This window comes from Procambarus clarkii, chromosome 53, assembly GCF_040958095.1.
Source record: "Procambarus clarkii isolate CNS0578487 chromosome 53, FALCON_Pclarkii_2.0, whole genome shotgun sequence".
NCBI lineage: Eukaryota > Metazoa > Arthropoda > Malacostraca > Decapoda > Cambaridae > Procambarus > Procambarus clarkii.
The window spans coordinates 35,105,225-35,122,708 of NC_091202.1; the positions used below are offsets into that span (position 1 = coordinate 35,105,225).

The 17,484-nt window shown below is 45.4% G+C and overlaps 1 protein-coding gene across 1 annotated transcript in view; it reads left to right on the plus strand.

Annotated features, from left to right (window-relative positions):
• The window catches only part of LOC123767108 (uncharacterized), a 648,486-nt gene that overhangs the window by 57,673 nt on the left and 573,329 nt on the right, over positions 1–17,484 (plus strand). The window contains exon 2 of the mRNA XM_069304872.1: positions 6,782–6,854. The gene's annotated coding sequence lies outside the window, so the exon portion shown is untranslated. The remainder of the gene's footprint in view (positions 1–6,781; positions 6,855–17,484) is intronic.

Consider the following 17,484-nt stretch of genomic DNA (forward strand, 5'->3'; position numbering starts at 1 on the left):
TATGAGTTACAAGTGCAAATGACCTCAAATATGAGTTACAAGTGCAAATGACTACAAATATGAGTTACAAGTGCAAATGACTACAAATATGAGTTACAAGTGCAAATGACCACAAATATGAGTTACAAGTGCAAATGACCTCAAATATGAGTTACAAGTGCAAATGACCACAAATATGAGTTACAAGTGCAAATGACTACAAATATGAGTTACAAGTGCAAATGACTACAAATATGAGTTACAAGTGCAAATGACCACAAATATGAGTTACAAGTGCAAATGACCACAAATATGAGTTACAAGTGCAAATGACCACAAATATGAGTTACAAGTGCAAATGACCACAAATATGAGTTACAAGTGCAAATGACCACAAATATGAGTTACAAGTGCAAATGACCACAAATATGAGTTACAAGTGCAAATGACCACAAATATGAGTTACAAGTGCAAATGACCACAAATATGAGTTACAAGTGCAAATGACCTCAAAAAGCAGCAATCCAGCAAAAGTATTTATAGTAACCTTAATAAAAAATCATTATTTAGTAACTTACACAAAAGTATTAATTTAGTAAGTTAGCAAAAGTATTTATAAGTAATTTAATAATTTCAAATAAAAGTGATGCATGTAATAATTTGTACTAAGTCATATTCTTATCATATTATCATATTCTATCATTCTATTCTTATCATCTTATCATATTCTAAGTCATATGTACTTCGTAATGTTATCAATATTTAAGACTAATATAGAAACAACGACAAGAATGACAAAAAGGACAACAATAACTTTTTAATTTGTCTTAAACAATATTTTTCAGTTCCATATTTATTTTCTACACCTTAATTAGTCTGGAAATTAATTAAACTTTTTTGTTCCAAAACCGTTCCAGACATTACTGAAATTATGGGTCCTTAATATATCTGGGGGCTCTAAAATAATAGGGGGGCTCTGATATATCTGGGGGCTCTAAAATAATAGGGGGGCTCTAAAATAATAGGGGGGCTCTGATATATCTGGGGGCTCTAATATAATAGGGGGGGCTCTGATATATCTGGGGGCTCTAATATAATAGGGGGGCTCTGATATATCTGGGGGCTCTAATATAATAGGGGGGCTCTGATATATCTGGGGGCTCTAATATAATAGGGGGGCTCTGATATATCTGGGGGCTCTAATATAATAGGGGGGCTCTGATATATCTGGGGGCTCTGATATATCTGGGGGCTCTAATATAATAGGGGGGCTCTGATATATCTGGGGGCTCTAATATAATAGGGGGCTCTGATATATCTGGGGGCTCTAATATAATAGGGGGGCTCTGATATATCTGGGGGCTCTAATATAATAGGGGGGCTCTGATATATCTGGGGGCTCTAATATAATAGGGGGGCTCTGATATATCTGGGGGCTCTAATATAATAGGGGGGCTCTGATATATCTGGGGGCTCTAATATAATAGGGGGCTCTGATATATCTGGGGGCTCTAATATAATAGGGGGGCTCTGATATATCTGGGGGCTCTAATATAATAGGGGGGCTCTGATATATCTGAGGGCTCTAATATAATTCATTGCTTCGGGAGGGACAGGAAGCCTGAGTGTATTTATATACGTTTGGCCAATATCGAGGTCCCCCCCAGCCCCTCTCTCTCAAGGTCGAATTACTGACCCCCGCCCTGGATACAACCCCACAAGAAGCTGACTAACTCTTGAGTAACCTATTTACTACTAGGGTGAAGAGGTGTATTAGGTGAAAAGAAATGTGTCCAACCATTTCTGTCGCGCCCGAGATTTGAACCCGGAATTGAATTTGGATTCGACAATCGGAACTCAATTTGGGATTCGACAATCGGAATCGATTGTGCGTTTAGAACGAAGTCCACTGAACTACCGGGACCCCTTCATATATGGGTCGCTATTGAAATGGGGCCCCGTAATCATATAGGACTTTAAAGTAATATATGAACCTTTTTCTTTTAAATAGGTTATATATAAACTGGGGGATGTCTATAAATGTCGGCTTGTTTGTCAGTCTATCAGTCTAGGGGTTGTAGGCCAGAAGCTAGAGGCTAGTCTCACACAGCTTTCTTAGACAACACGTGGGGGGTATGAGAGTGGCGTTAGCCAGTCTGGGTTGGCCCTAGTGCCAGTTTTAGAAATATTGACATCTATAGACACCCCCAACGATTTTCATGACGCCATGTCTGAAATAGAGATTATGCTTACCCAGAGAATTATTTAGAAGTTTCAAAACTTCGTAATGTTAAATGTTCTGAGAGAGAGAGAGAGAGAGAGAGAGAGAGAGAGAGAGAGAGAGAGAGATGTAAAGGAAAAGAGGGTAAGAAAAAGGGAAGAAGAGGGGTGAGAGGGAAGGATGTTACAGCCCGTCCCCCTCAAGTTGTCACGACGGACCGAAAATGGTGTACTAAACTTCCTAAACCCAACCCAAGCCAACCGATGGACCCAAGCATAGAAAACAGGAATGTTTGTGAGCCGCCAGGATTTACAGTACATCATATTTTGTCCGTTGTGCGATTTTGACGTCAAAATGCGATTTATTATTGGAGAGAACAGGTTAGGGGAGGGAGGGAGGGTGAGAGCGGGGGAGAGGGGAGATGGTGGGGAGGGAATATGAGTTGAGGGGAGGGGAAGAGGGAAGAAGAAATAGAAGGGCAGAGAAGGGAAAGAGAGGATATTGGAAGACCAGGCGATGAGGGGACAAGGATTAGAGGGGAAGACAGATGAGAAAAGGGGAGTTGGCAAGACAGGACACGAGAAGAAGAGAGATGAGAGATACTGAGAGAGGACATACCCTTGTACCCCATATATACACACAGGAGAATGTCTGTCTATCTGTCTTAACTGTCTTAACCTCACCTAACTATCCATGGTGAATTGGGATTGTATGGAGAGTGTCACCAGGGCGGTAGCGGTCAATCCCCCCCTCCCCCCATGCCCCACCTTAAGTAGAACTGGCTCCTATTGCGACAACCCACGACTCCTATGAAATCTGAAATGTGGGTTTAATTGTCGACGATGAATCAAAGGCGGTAAATTACATTCTATGTTGATAACGTTTATTTTTCAACGTTACTCGAGCATATTTTACCACTTAGAAGAGAGAGAACTGAAGGAAGGGAGAATAGGAGAGAAGGGAAATAGGATAGATAGGGAGAATGAGAGAGAGTGAGAATGAGAGAGAAACATACAGACAGACAGACAGGTCTAGCCAACGACAAATACCACATATATGCCTATACGAAATGTCAGGTTATTTGTCTTGTTTGCACAAAGTGGTAGGCCAGACGCTTGTGGCTAGCCTCACACAACATTGCAGGGTGAATCGTCTGGGGTACGGGACGGACATAAGATGGTCGGGGTGTAGGTCCAAATGATCCTTTTAAGAGAGGGTCTGTCCGAATAGTGAATAACCCCCCCCCCTACCTAATAGGTGAAAGGTAGCCAGTTGAGTTCCAAGATTTCTTCACCTTTCTGAGACAGAGAAAGAGAGATAAAGGGGGGAGGCAGAGAGAAGGAATGACAAGGGAAAAGGGGAAGGGGGAATGTTTGAAAAAAACAGAATTAGAAGGGGTGGAATTGAATAGAAAGGGAATAAGAAAGAGGGGGACAGATGGAGAGGGATAAAAGGAGAGAAAGAGGGGGGAGGGGTGATTCATAGGGGAGAAGGAGGAAAAGGGGAGGAGGGGATAGAACAGGATATTTGGGGAGAATGATGGGAGTAACGTGAAGAGGGTGGGAGAGAGGGAGAAGTTTTGAGAGGGAAGAAGATGAGAAAATGGGAAGAAAAGAGGTATAGGAAAAGAGAGGAGGGCACTGGGAGAGATGGGGGGCACTGGAAGAGATGGGGGGCAATGGAAGAGAGGGGGGGAGACTGGAGAAGGAGTGAGACACACACACAGCCGGATACATCTCAAGCTCTATGAAACAGAATGTCTGTCTGTCCAAAGTTGAAAGCCAGATACATGTTGCTAGTCTAACGCAACTGTGCATGGTGACTGTCGATTGTATGGTGTCATAGGGTTGGTCGGGTTCGGCCCCTATGCCACCCTTGAAGGTCGATTCGGCCTCAGTAGTCGGTGGTCGGTGGATATGAAATGGGTAGCCAAAATACCATAGAGTTTTGCCATTCGTTGAAATAGTGTATTCCGATATTGATTTGCAAAACGGGTGTTCAGATGACAGACTTGCATTCTTGGCACAACCTTTTGATTACAGCGAGGTACTGTAATGTGGGTGGGGAGGATGTGGGTGGGACGAGATGAGTAGGTTATTTGTGTGGGAGATGAGATAGGTGTGTGTGTGTGTGTGTACTCACCTATATGTACTCACCTATATGTGCTTGCAGGATCGAGCATTGACTCTTGGATCCCGCCTTTCTAGCTATCGGTTGTTTACAGCAATGACTCCTGTCCCATTTCCCTATCATACCTAGTTTTAAAAGTATGAATAGTATTTGCTTCCACAACCTGTTCCCCAAGTGCATTCCATTTTTCTACTACTCTCACGCTAAAAGAAAACTTCCTAACATCTCTGTGACACATCTGAGTTTCCAGTTTCCACCCATGTCCCCTCGTTCTGTTATTATTACGTGTGAACATTTCATCTATTTCCACTTTGTCAATTCCCCTGAGTATTTTATATGTCCCTATCATATCTCCTCTCTCCCTTCTTTTCTCTAGTGTCGTAAGGTTCAGTTCCTTCAGCCGCTCTTCATATCCCATCCCTCGTAGCTCTGGGACAAGCCTCGTCGCAAACCTCTGAACCTTCTCCAGTTTCTTTATGTGTTTCTTCAGGTGGGGGCTCCATGATGGCGCGGCATACTCTAAGACGGGTCTCACGTAGGCAGTGTAAAGCGCCCTAAAAGCTTCCTCATTTAGGTTTCTGAATGAAGTTCTAATTTTCGCCAGTGTAGAGTACGCTGCTGTCGTTATCCTATTTATATGTGCCTCAGGAGTTAGATTAGGTGTCACATCCACTCCCAGGTCTCTTTCTCGAATCGCTACAGGTAGGCTGTTCCCCTTCATTGTGTACTGTCCCTTTGGTCTCCTGTCACCTGATCCCATTTCCATAACTTTACATTTACTGGTGTTAAACTCCAGTAGCCATTTCCCTGACCATCTCTGCAGCCTGTTTAAGTCCTCTTGGAGGATCCTACAATCCTCGTCTGTCACAACTCTTCTCATTAATTTTGCGTCATCTGCAAACATTGACATGTATGATTCCACTCCTGTAAACATATCATTTACGTAAATTAGAAAGAGGATTGGTCCCAGCACCGATCCTTGAGGTACTCCACTTGTTACTGTTCGCCAGTCCGACTTTTCGCCCCTTACCATTACCCTCTGGCTCCTTCCTGTTAGGTAGTCCTTCACCCATACTAGGGCCTTTCCGCTTACTCCTGCCTGCCTCTCAAGTTTGTATAGCAGTCTCATGTGCGGTACCGTATCAAAGGCCTTTTGGCAGTCAAGAAATATGCAGTCTGCCCAGCCTTCTCTGTCCTGCCTTATCCTTGTTACTTTATCATAGAATTCTAAAAGGTTTGTTAGGCAGGTTAGGTTTGTGTGTTTGTGTGTGTGTGTGTGTGTGTGTGTGTGTGTGTGTGTGGAAAGGCAGAGATAGTGTGTATGTGGGTGAGACAGGGAGGGGTGTGTGTGTGTGTGGGTGAGACAGGAAGGTGTGTGTGTGTGGGTGAGATAGGAAGGTGTGTGTGTGTGTGTGGGGGGGGGGGATGATGTAGAGGATGCGTGTGTGGACAGAGATAGGGGTGAGGGAGCATGTAGATTATCGTAGTGATGAATAATGTGAGTATAGTAAAGATAGTTACAGTGATGTGGTGAGCGTGGGAAGGTGTGTTGTGGGATTTACTGGGAGTGTATGCATGCATACATGGGAAATATTGCGTGGGTGTATGTGGGTGGGAACTGGGAGAGTCGTTGAATGTGGGCAGAGATGAGGAGGCTGCATGTATTTAAGATGGGTGATGAGAAAATTATTTGTGTGTGTGTGGGAGGAGGACAGGGGTACCCGGGCACCGCCGGGTACTCCAGCTAGTCCTGTAATACCTACAAGGAAATAATGTGCACCGGGGCCCCAAATATATTTTGGTCAAAGATTTAAGAAACGAAATTAAACTCCGGTAATAAATTAAGAATTAATATAAAAAATTAAGGATGGATAAAAGAGGCATCTTAGATCTCTTAATGAGAGGAAGGACGTCGCTTCCAGGGGGGGGGAAGAGGGGGGGGGGTGTGGAGGGGGAGGAGGGGGGGGTGTGGAGGGGGAGAGAGGGGGGGGTGTGAGGGGAAGAGGGTGTGTGTGTGTGTTTGCGAGGGGGAGAGAGAGAGGGCTGTGCCCCTCTCAAAACTATCATTTTCATCATATTTTCTCTTGAAGTTGAGGATAGAATTGACTTCAACACACTCTTCCTTGAATGCATTCTTCTTGCCGACCCGTTCAGGGAAGACGACCTTCCTCTCACCTCACGACTTGTCCGTCCACTTATTTTAAATTGGTTTCCTTTGACGACTTTGTCTATCAGGATCTTGTACGTAGTTATCATGTCCCGGTTCTTCTCTCTTTGGAGGAACTATAGTTAATGAGTAACACGAGGTCAATGAGTAACACGAGGTCAATGAGTAACACGAGGTCCTTATACAGCTTCGTTCAGTAACCTTGGTGATATCTGGCCTGAGCCGCCTTGTTGACCTCCTATCTTGAGGTTATCTTGAGATGATTTCTTTTTTTTTTTTTTTAGTGTCCCTGCGGCCCGGTCCTCGACGAGGCCTCCACCCCCAGGAAGCAGACCGCGACAGCTGACTAACTCCCAGGTACCTATTTACTATATTTTGTTTACCTCTTCTTCCTGAACTTCACTTCTATCTTAGTGATGTTTATGATTGATGTGTTACAAGACAGAGAGACGGGCGTCGGTTGTGACCCCTATTTGGACACTAATATGGTTCTGATGAAGATTTCTTTTAGAAACTCTTGTTGACTTTCTCACACACTTCTTTGTCTTTCTCTACCTCTATCTAACCAAGCTGTGCATCTTCTTGGTTAGATACGGTTGCCCCTCCTTATTCTTATGTACTCATTCCTAGTTCTTTTTTTTAGAGTAGCTCCCTAATTTGGCTTTGTACTCATGCCTCTGTAGTTTTAGCCCGGTCTCCTAAGGTTTCCCAACGTCAAGAAACTGTCGTACTAACGTGCCCTTATCCTAACCTACCAGAGGACCCAAAACAGAAAACGGGAGAGTATGTCAATTTCGCGAGCTGCTAATTATCTTCTAGTACGACAATTTTTGGCCTTAGGTGGAGTATACGTCAAAATACGACGTTCTATTAGGAGGACGGGTTGGAACTATGCCTTTTTTTTATCCTCTTTGCCTCGTTAATCTGTCGCTTGAACCATTGTTATGCTGTTCTACTTTTGTTCATTTTCCTCCTGAGACGTTTGGCTTGTTGCATTGTTCTTTGTTGTTCTCTGTTATGAGTTCCATGGTGTCAGTTGCTAATGTTGGGGGGGGGGGACTGTTGTGGAGGGGTAGAGGGTGTAGGGAGAGTGGGCGGAGGGAGGGTGGGGGGAGAGTGAGTGGGTGGAGGGAGAGTGGATGGTGTTCCGTATGGGCGATGCTGACTTGTTCAACGGGGAATTGTAATTAAATTTTCCAGACAGGTTGGGATTGACTATTCACAGACAAAGCGGGTACTGATGGCGGGGAGGAAGCGGGTACTAGAGGGGAGGAAGCGGGTACTGGTGGTAGGGGAGGAGGAAATATATATATATATATATATGCGGAAAATCCACAGAGAAATATGAAATGTTCAAGCATCTCAACAATATTAAATATCTCGAGATTTATTTCGAAGAAAAGAACCAATCATTTTCCCCTTCGTAAGATGCCAGTAAACGGGAAGAGCTTAGCATCAGTCTCCGGCTATCTTGCTATCCTATCGCAATGAGAGATCTTGCTATCCTATCGCAATGAGAGATCTTGCTATCCTATCGCAATGAGATAGGATAGCAAGAAAGGAAAGATAGCATGGAAAGGTGATTTGTTTGTACCATCAAAATTTGCGAATATTGACCTTATGCTCAATTTGAGACATTCAAACCGACGTTCGATGTTGCTGTTCCTTCTTAGTGATCCACAAGATACATGTGTCACGCAAGTCATATGTGTCACGCAAGTGAGATTTGAGATGATACTGTGATCATCAGGATGAGAAATATCAAGAAGTTTGCGTATACTTAAGATAATCTTGCAACAAGATGCGTTGATTCTGCAGTGTTCTAATACGCATTTTGTTATAGCTATAATGGATCAATTTAATTTCTTTATTATGCACCCCATACCCATCCCGTGGGCGGTGGTGGACAGGGTTACAGAGGCACATAATGGGTTCAGGAACTGAACCCATTATGTTCGTTTGGCTAAGCAAATGACAATCTTTTGATGCTAGTTACACAATTGTTAATGTTACATACACATGTACATATATATATGCAATCATTTATACAAATACATATACATATCAATAAGTCATATCACAAGTGATTCAACAAGAGGCTCACAACAGTCACTATACAAGGCACTTTATATCTATGGTGAGTCACACAGTTACTGGTCTTGCTCCACACCCACCCAACTGGGCGGCAGCTTGACAGTCATGTGCTCCACACCCACCCAACTGGGCGGCAGCTTGACAGTCATGTGCTCCACACCCACCCAACTGGGCGGCAGCTTGACAGTCATGTGCTCCACACCCACCCAACTGGGCGGCAGCTTGACAGTCATGTGCTCCACACCCACCCAACTGGGCGGCAGCTTGACAGTCATGTGCTCCACACCCACCCAACTGGGCGGCAGCTTGACAGTCATGTGCTCCACACCCACCCAACTGGGCGGCAGCTTGACAGTCATGTGCTCCACACCCACCCAACTGGGCTGCAGCTTGACAGTCATGTGCTCCACACCCACCCAACTGAGCGGCAGCTTGACAGTCATGTGCTCCACACCCACCCAACTGGGCGGCAGCTTGACAGTCATGTGCTCCACACCCACCCAACTGGGCGGCAGCTTGACAGTCATGTGCAGGCTGCACCTACAGTAAGCAAATTTGGGCTACTTTGCTAAGATTCCCGGCAGCACATCATTATGGATGAAGTATTTACATATTTCTTGGACTCCATTGATGATGATATCTCGGAATTCCGCGATTTTTTCACATTCCATTATATAATGACGCAAAGTATGCGAATAGTTCTGCTGACAGAGTTTACATTTAGTCAAATCTACAACAGCAGATGTTACAAACTCCCAGAGGTACATGTAGCCGAGCCTAAGCCTAGCAGTGGTAACATCTAGAAGTCTGCTAACCTTATTGGATGGCCCATAGACGTGCGGTGCTTCCTGCATAATAGAATGATGATAGATGGAGTAACTGGTGTGAATTTCACTTTGCCTCAAGTCTACGAGATTTTGTTCACGTTCCCCGGAATATTACTGCCCTCAGACTGCTCAAAACCGGATCAGGGAGCGAAAATAGGAATTAAATTGAATTTGACTCGGATTATAATTTTTTTTTTAATTTAGCCCATGGAGGGTGAGTTTATTGGGCAGCGTCGCTCATCACACCTGGGTAAATACTGCCATGGAAACAGGATCGTCACCTCCCCCAACAGGAAGAAATTGAACTAGGTTGTTCCTCTTAACTTGGATATGAGTACGTATATCTTCTTTTCGCGAGTCTCAATTGAGTTCCTGAACCATTTAATGTTTCTTTCTGTGCTTCATGTCCGGACTATACCAACGAGATTCGTCGTCACACACACGTACACACACACACACATGCGCACACACACACACAGGGGACCTGGTAGCCTGGTGGATAGCGCGCAGGACTCGTAATTGTGTGGCGCGGGTTCGATTCCCGCACCAGGCAGAAACAAATGGGCAAAGTTTCTTTCACCCTGAATGCCCCCTGTTACCTAGCAGTAAATAGGTACCTGGGAGTTAGTCAGCTGTTACGGGCTGCTTCCTGGGGTGTGTGTGTATATGTGGAAAAAAAAATTGTAGTTAGTAAACAGTTGATTGACAGTTGAGAGGCGGGGCCGAAAGAGCAAAGCTCAACCCCCGCAAACACAACTAGGTGAATACACACACATACACACACACACACACACACACACACACACACACACACACACACACACACACACACACACATACACACACACACACACACACACACACACACACACACACACACACACAGACACACACACGGACACACACACACACAGACACACACACAGACACACACACACACACAAGGGTTGAAAAGTGACATGTCCGTCTAGAGAGTGATAGGGACGATACATCAGGCCAACACAACAGCTACCCGCAACAGACCACGACCTCCTTCCCCACATGACGACCTTGGTGACAGCCCCCCCTTCCCCCCTCCCCCCTCCCCCCTCTCCCCCTCCATCATCCCCCCCCCCCTCCCCCAACCATCCGCTCCTCCCTCTCCCCCCAAGCAAGCATCGCTGACAGCTTTATCAATACGGAGAACTGTGTCGCTGGACGTGAATTCCTTCACGTCCTACATTCCCCCGTCGAGTCTTTCCGTTGCTCGCTTGTGCCTGAGAGGAGAGGCCGAGGACACCGCATGTGGTGAACGAGGGGGGAGAGAGAGGTGCTGGTGAGGGGGAGTGGTGCACCACTAGAGGGGAATGATGCTCCGTTCAGCGGCTGAGGGGGAAAGAATGAACACAGGAACGTCAACAAAGGCGGGAGTTACCACTGTGGGTCTCGTGGTATCTGTGGGTCGTGCCCATTTGGATATAAATCGGTTTTCCAGAGTATCTATTATATCTTTTCCTGAAGGTAGCTAGACTATTTGTCTGGGTGATGCTGGCCAGGAGCCCATTTGCAGGGAGCCGGTCGGCCGAGCGGACAGCACGCTGGACTTGTGATCCTGTGGTCCCGGGTTCGATCCCAGGCGCCAGCGAGAAACAATGGACAGAGTTTCTTTCACCCTATGTCCCTGTTACCTAGCAGTAAAATAGGTACCTGGGTGTTAGTCATCTGTCACGGGCTGCTTCCTGGGGGGTGGAGGCCTGGTCGAGGACCGGGCCGCGGGGACACTAAAGCCCCGAAATCATCTCAAGATAGACCTGTTGCAAGGCCAGTTCTTCTCCATGTCTTTCCTGATGCTGAATGTCTTCAGCTTACAGCTACTGAGTTGTGTTCCGAGAGTTTGACGACTTGTTAATGCTCCTTGGATCACACGCAGCTCCACGGGAGACATCTCCCGTCACGCAGGGTGCAGTCGCACCTCCACAGATCTCCAGTATCAGCTCTTGATACTGGTAATGGCTCCAAAGGGCCACCACTTACAGGCTATTCATGCCCGTGCCACCTCTTGGGTAGCTTCATCTTCATCTTCTTCAACACGCAGCTCTCTAGCATCTCGCTCCGCGGCTTCCACCTCTACAGGTAACCACTTGGGCTGGACGGTAGAGCGACGGTGTCGCTTCATGCAGGTCAGAATTCAATCCCCGACCGTCTAAGGGGTTAGGCACCATTCATTTCCCTCCGTCCCATCCCAAATCCTTATCCTGACTCCTTCCACATACTGTATAGTCATAATGGCTTGGCGCTTTCCCCCCCTGATAGTTTCCTCCCTTCCTCCACCTCTCCAGGGAATGAAGGTCCAAGAACCAAGAATGTTCAAAAATGAACACCAAGAACCAATTTCGGTCATCCGGAATTGGATTTTCCCGAGAGATTCGATGTTTAATCTGTAATGGAGTGATTACAATAGGAAGACGTGACCCACACGAAGCCTCACCAGTCCCACACACACATACCTGGAACACCATCTTGAGGTTATCTTGAGATGATTTCGGGGCTTTTTAGTGTCCCCGCGGCCCGGTCCTCGACCAGGCCTCCACCCCCAGGAAGCAGCCCGTGACAGCTGACTAACACCCAGGTACCTATTTTACTGCTAAATGTTGATGATGTTTGTGTCTTATTACTCATGTTTCTGGGAATAATCTCAATCAATCACTTTGTTTCCTGGCGTGATTTTACATTTTTGCCCTATGACTTCTTTTTCATAAACGCCTAAGTCTTTTTCGCAACTCCATTTGCCCAAATCTGTATTGTTGATCCGGCAGGTCGGTGCCGCTGTGAGTATGCTCGGCCCGGTCGGATCCGGTCGGCCGAGCGGACAGCACGCTGGGCTTGTGATCCTGTGGTCCCGGGTTCGATCCCAGGAGCCGGCGAGAAACAATGGGCAGAGTTTCTTTCACCCTATGCCCCTGTTACCTAGCAGTAAAATAGGTACCTGGGTGTTAGTCAGCTGTCACGGGCTTCTTCCTGGGGGTGGAGGCCTGGTCGAGGACCGGGTCGCGGGGACACTAAAAAGCCCCGAAATCATCTCAAGATAACCTCAAGATAATCCACGCATTCAATTCACGTATCAAAACCAGCTTCACTGAACGCTTCATTCCACATTAACATACTTCGTCAGTAGTATAGTTTTGGCCTTCATATCCTGTCACGCTCAATATGCTCCTCGCTAAGCATGCTCCACATAAGTCCACTACGGGCTCACCATAGCCCGTGCTACTTGGAACTTTTTATTCTAGGTAGCAAATCTTTAACAACAACAACACGCTCCACACCACACACACTGTCCTCAACACTCAGGATAACATACAATGGTAGATTTTTGTCTGGCCAAATTGCGGGCTATTCATGCCCATGCCACCTCTTGGGTGGCTTAATCTTCATCAATCAATCTTGCCAAAAGCAATTTATGGACAGGTCAGCGACCATTGAGACACGCAGTGTCTTCATAGTGCTTCCATCTTTCCGCTTCATTGCTTGATTTTTTTTCATTGCAAAATAATTGCTTGTTAGTCGTAATCGTTCAGAGAAGGATAACAGTTCAGTCTTGCAATGTGAGTTCATTCAGATTCTCGTTTTGGTGAATTATTGTCACTTTAGAGAGACTGCCTCTTTGCTTAAGCTAGCTCAGATTATAATGCCATATATATATATATATATATATATATATATATATATATATATATATATATATATATATATATATATATATATATATATATATTGAAAACCCACAGAGAAATGGGAAAGTGAGATGAAATATATATAAATATATTGTCCAGCAGAGAGAGAACCTCGTTACCTAATGCCCCGCAAGCAACTCTGATGAGCCTGTCGGTCGCCCTGACGGAATCAGGTGAACCCCTGGAAGAATGGTAGACAGTTGGTGTGGGACTACACTTGCGTTTCAAGTTTATCCAACACCTATGTTGACTTCAGTGCTACACAGGCAGGAGGAGCTGTCAATCACCGGGAAGCAGCCACGGCTCGTAAATACAGAGATCTTGATCCCCACTACAATTTTGACCCCATTGCCTTAGAGACACTTGGTGCTAGGGGTAAAAATGCTGCTAGTTCTTTGAAGGAGCTGGGTTCTAAGATAATTAAAACAACTAGAGACCCAAGAGCCGCCTGTTACCTCTTTCAGCGCCTTGGTGTGGCAATCCAGAGAGGAAATGCTCACTGCATTCATGGTTTCTGGCCGCCATCTGAGGAGCTGGAGGAACTCTACAACTTGTGACAAGTAGCCTTGGACCCTTGCATGTAACCAATGTTGTAACTCTTTCTGTGTAACGAAGTTTTAAATAAAATAAAATGACAAAATACACGAAATATAGGGGGTGGTAAGAGAAGACAATATGTGAGTGTAAGCGGGTGCCCCACAAGGCTCCCCCGGATGCCGCATATCGTCTTCTTCGAGGTCGAGGGTCCCTACAAATGCACGTATAGGAGGTACTCCCGTATATATATATATATATATATATATATATATATATATATATATATATATATATATATATATATATATATATATGTCATACCTAATAGCCAGAACGCACTTTTTGGACTACTATGCAAGGCCCGATTTGCCTAATAAGCCAATTTTCCTGAATTATTATATTTTCTCTAATTTTTTTCTTATGAAATGATAAAACTACCCATTTCATTATGTATGAGGTCAATTTTTTTTATTGGAATTAAAATTAACGTAGATATATGACCGAACCTATCCAACCCTACCTAACCAAACCTTAGGTTTGGTTAGGTAGCCGAAAAAGTTAGGTTAGGTTAGGTTAGGTAGGTTAGGTAGTCGAAAAACAATTAATTCCTAAAAACTTGGCTTATTAGGCAACTCGGGCCTTGCATAGTAGGCCGAGAAGAGAGTTCTGGCTACTAGGTACGACATATATATATATATATATATATATATATATATATATATATATATATATATATTATACAGAAAACCAGATAAATCATGTATATTACACACCTTGGCGTACTTATGCCTTGACGAGATTAGGCAGGTTCTGGGAATATATGGCTTTATAATCTGAGGCGGCTTAGGCAAATGTGCGGCCTCTCTAAAGTACCTATAATGGCCATAGCAGTCCTCTGTGTTTGTTGTGGGTGAGTATGAGTCTCTAGCAGTCCTCTGTGTTTGTTGTGGGTGAGTATGACTCTCTAGCAGTCCTGTATGTTTGCTGTGGGTGAGTATGAGTCTCTAGCAGTCCTCTGTGTTTACTGTGGGTGAGTATGACTCTCTAGCAGTCCTCTGTGTTTGTTGTGGGTGAGTATGACTCTCTAGCAGTCCTGTATGTTTGCTGTGAGTGAGCATGGCTCTCTAGCAGTCCTCTGTGTTTGCTGTGAGTGAGTATGGCTCTCTAGCAGTCCTCTGTGTTTGCTGTGAGTGAGTATGGCTCTCTAGCAGTCCTCTGTGTTTGCTGTGAGTGAGTATGGCTCTCTAGCAGTCCTCTGTGTTTGTTGTGGGTGAGTATGACTCTCTAGCAGTCCTCTGTGTTTGCTGTGAGTGAGCATGGCTCTCTAGCAGTCCTCTGTGTTTGCTGTGGGTGAGTATGACTCTCTAGCAGTCCTGTATGTTTGCTGTGAGTGAGCATGGCTCTCTAGCAGTGCTCTGTGTTTGCTGTGAGTGAGTATGGCTCTTTAGCAGTCCTGTGTGTTTGCTGTGAGTGAGTATGGCTCTCTAGCAGTCCTCTGTGTTTGCTGTGGGTGAGTATGGATCTCTAGCAGTCCTCTGTGTTTGCTGTGGGTGAGTATGACTCTCTAGCAGTCCTCTGTGTTTCCTGTGGGTGAGTATGACTCTCTAGCAGTCCTTCATGTTTGCTGTGAGTGAGTATGACTCTCTAGCAGTCCTGTGTGTTTGCTGTGAGTGAGTATGGCTCTCTAGCAGTCCTCTGTGTTTTCTGTGAGTGAGTATGAGTCTCTAGCAGTCCTCTGTGTTTGCTGTGAGTGAGTATGGCTCTCTAGCAGTCCTCTGTGTTTGCTGTGAGTGAGTATGACTCTCTAGCAGTCCTTCATGTTTTCTGTGAGTGAGTATGACTCTCTAGCAGTCCTCTGTGTTTGCTGTGGGTGAGTATGACTCTCTAGCAGTCCTTCATGTTTTCTGTGAGTATGACTCTCTAGCAGTCCTCTGTGTTTGCTGTGGGTGAGTATGACTCTCTAGCAGTCCTTCATGTTTTCTGTGAGTGAGTATGACTCTCTAGCAGTCCTCTGTGTTTGCTGTGAGTGAGTATGGCTCTCTAGCAGTCCTTCATGTTTTCTGTGAGTGAGTATGACTCTCTAGCAGTCCTCTGTGTTTGCTGTGGGTGAGTATGAGTCTCTAGCAGTCCTCTGTGTTTGCTGTGAGTGAGTATGACTCTCTAGCAGTCCTGTGTGTTTGCTGTGAGTGAGTATGACTCTCTAGCAGTCCTGTGTGTTTGCTGTGGGTGAGTATGACTCTAGCAGTCCTCTGTGTTTGCTGTGGGTGAGTATGACTCTCTAGCAGTCCTTCATGTTTGCTGTGAGTGAGTATGACTCTCTAGCAGTCCTCTGTGTTTGCTGTGGGTGAGTATGAGTCTCTAGCAGTCCTCTGTGTTTGCTGTGAGTGAGTATGACTCTCTAGCAGTCCTGTGTGTTTGCTGTGGGTGAGTATGAGTCTCTAGCAGTCCTCTGTGTTTGCTGTGAGTGAGTGTGACTCCCAAAGGCGGCTAGCTTGTGTTATGACGAACTCTGGTGTCGCAAAACTGTCAACCACTCTTACATTTCTGTTAAGAAAATTACGTGTATATGACTTTCGAGAGAACTTGTAATACAAAATGTGTTTACCTATCTATACACACACACACACACACACACACACACACACACACACACACACACACACACACACACACACACACACACACACACACACACATAGGGGCCTCGTAGCCTGGTGGATAGCGCGTAGGACTCGTAATTCTGTGGCGCGGGTTCGATTCCCGCACGAGGCAGAAACAAATGGGCAAAGTTTCTTTCACCCTAAGTGCCCCTGTTACCTAGCAGTAAATAGGTACCTGGGAGTTAGTCAGCTGTCACGGGCTGCTTCCTGGGGTGTGTGTGTGTGTGTGTGGTGTGGAAAAAAAAAGGTAGTTAGTAAACAGTTGATTGACAGTTGAGAGGCGGGCCGAAAGAGCAAAGCTCAACCCCCGCAAAAACACAACTTGTAAACACACACATACACACACACACACACACACACACACACATTAACAAGGATAAGGCAGGACAGAGAAGGCTGGGCAGACTTCATATTTCTTGACTGCCAAAAGGCCTTTGATACGGTACCGCACATGAGACTGCTATACAAACTTGAGAGGCAGGCAGGAGTAAGCGGAAAGGCCCTAGTATGGGTGAAGAACTACCTAACAGGAAGGAGCCAGAGGGTAATGGTAAGGGGCGAAAAGTCGGACTGGCGAACAGTAACAAGTGGAGTACCTCAAGGATCGGTGCTGGGACCAATCCTCTTTCTAATTTACGTAAATGATATGTTTACAGGAGTGGAATCATACATGTCAATGTTTGCGGATGACACAAAATTAATGAGAAGAGTTGTGACAGACGAGGATTGTAGGATCCTCCAAGAGGACTTAAACAGGCTGCAGAGATGGTCAGGGAAATGGCTACTGGAGTTTAACACCAGTAAATGTAAAGTTATGGAAATGGGATCAGGTGACAGGAGACCAAAGGGACAGTACACAATGAAGGGGAACAGCCTACCTGTAACGATTCGAGAAAGAGACCTGGGAGTGGATGTGACACCTAATCTAACTCCTGAGGCACATATAAATAGGATAACGACAGCAGCGTACTCTACACTGGCGAAAATTAGAACTTCATTCAGAAACCTAAATGAGGAGGCTTTTAGGGCGCTTTACACTGCCTACGTGAGACCCGTCTTAGAGTATGCCGCGCCATCATGGAGCCCCCACCTGAAGAAACACATAAAGAAACTGGAGAAGGTTCAGAGGTTTGCGACGAGGCTTGTCCCAGAGTTA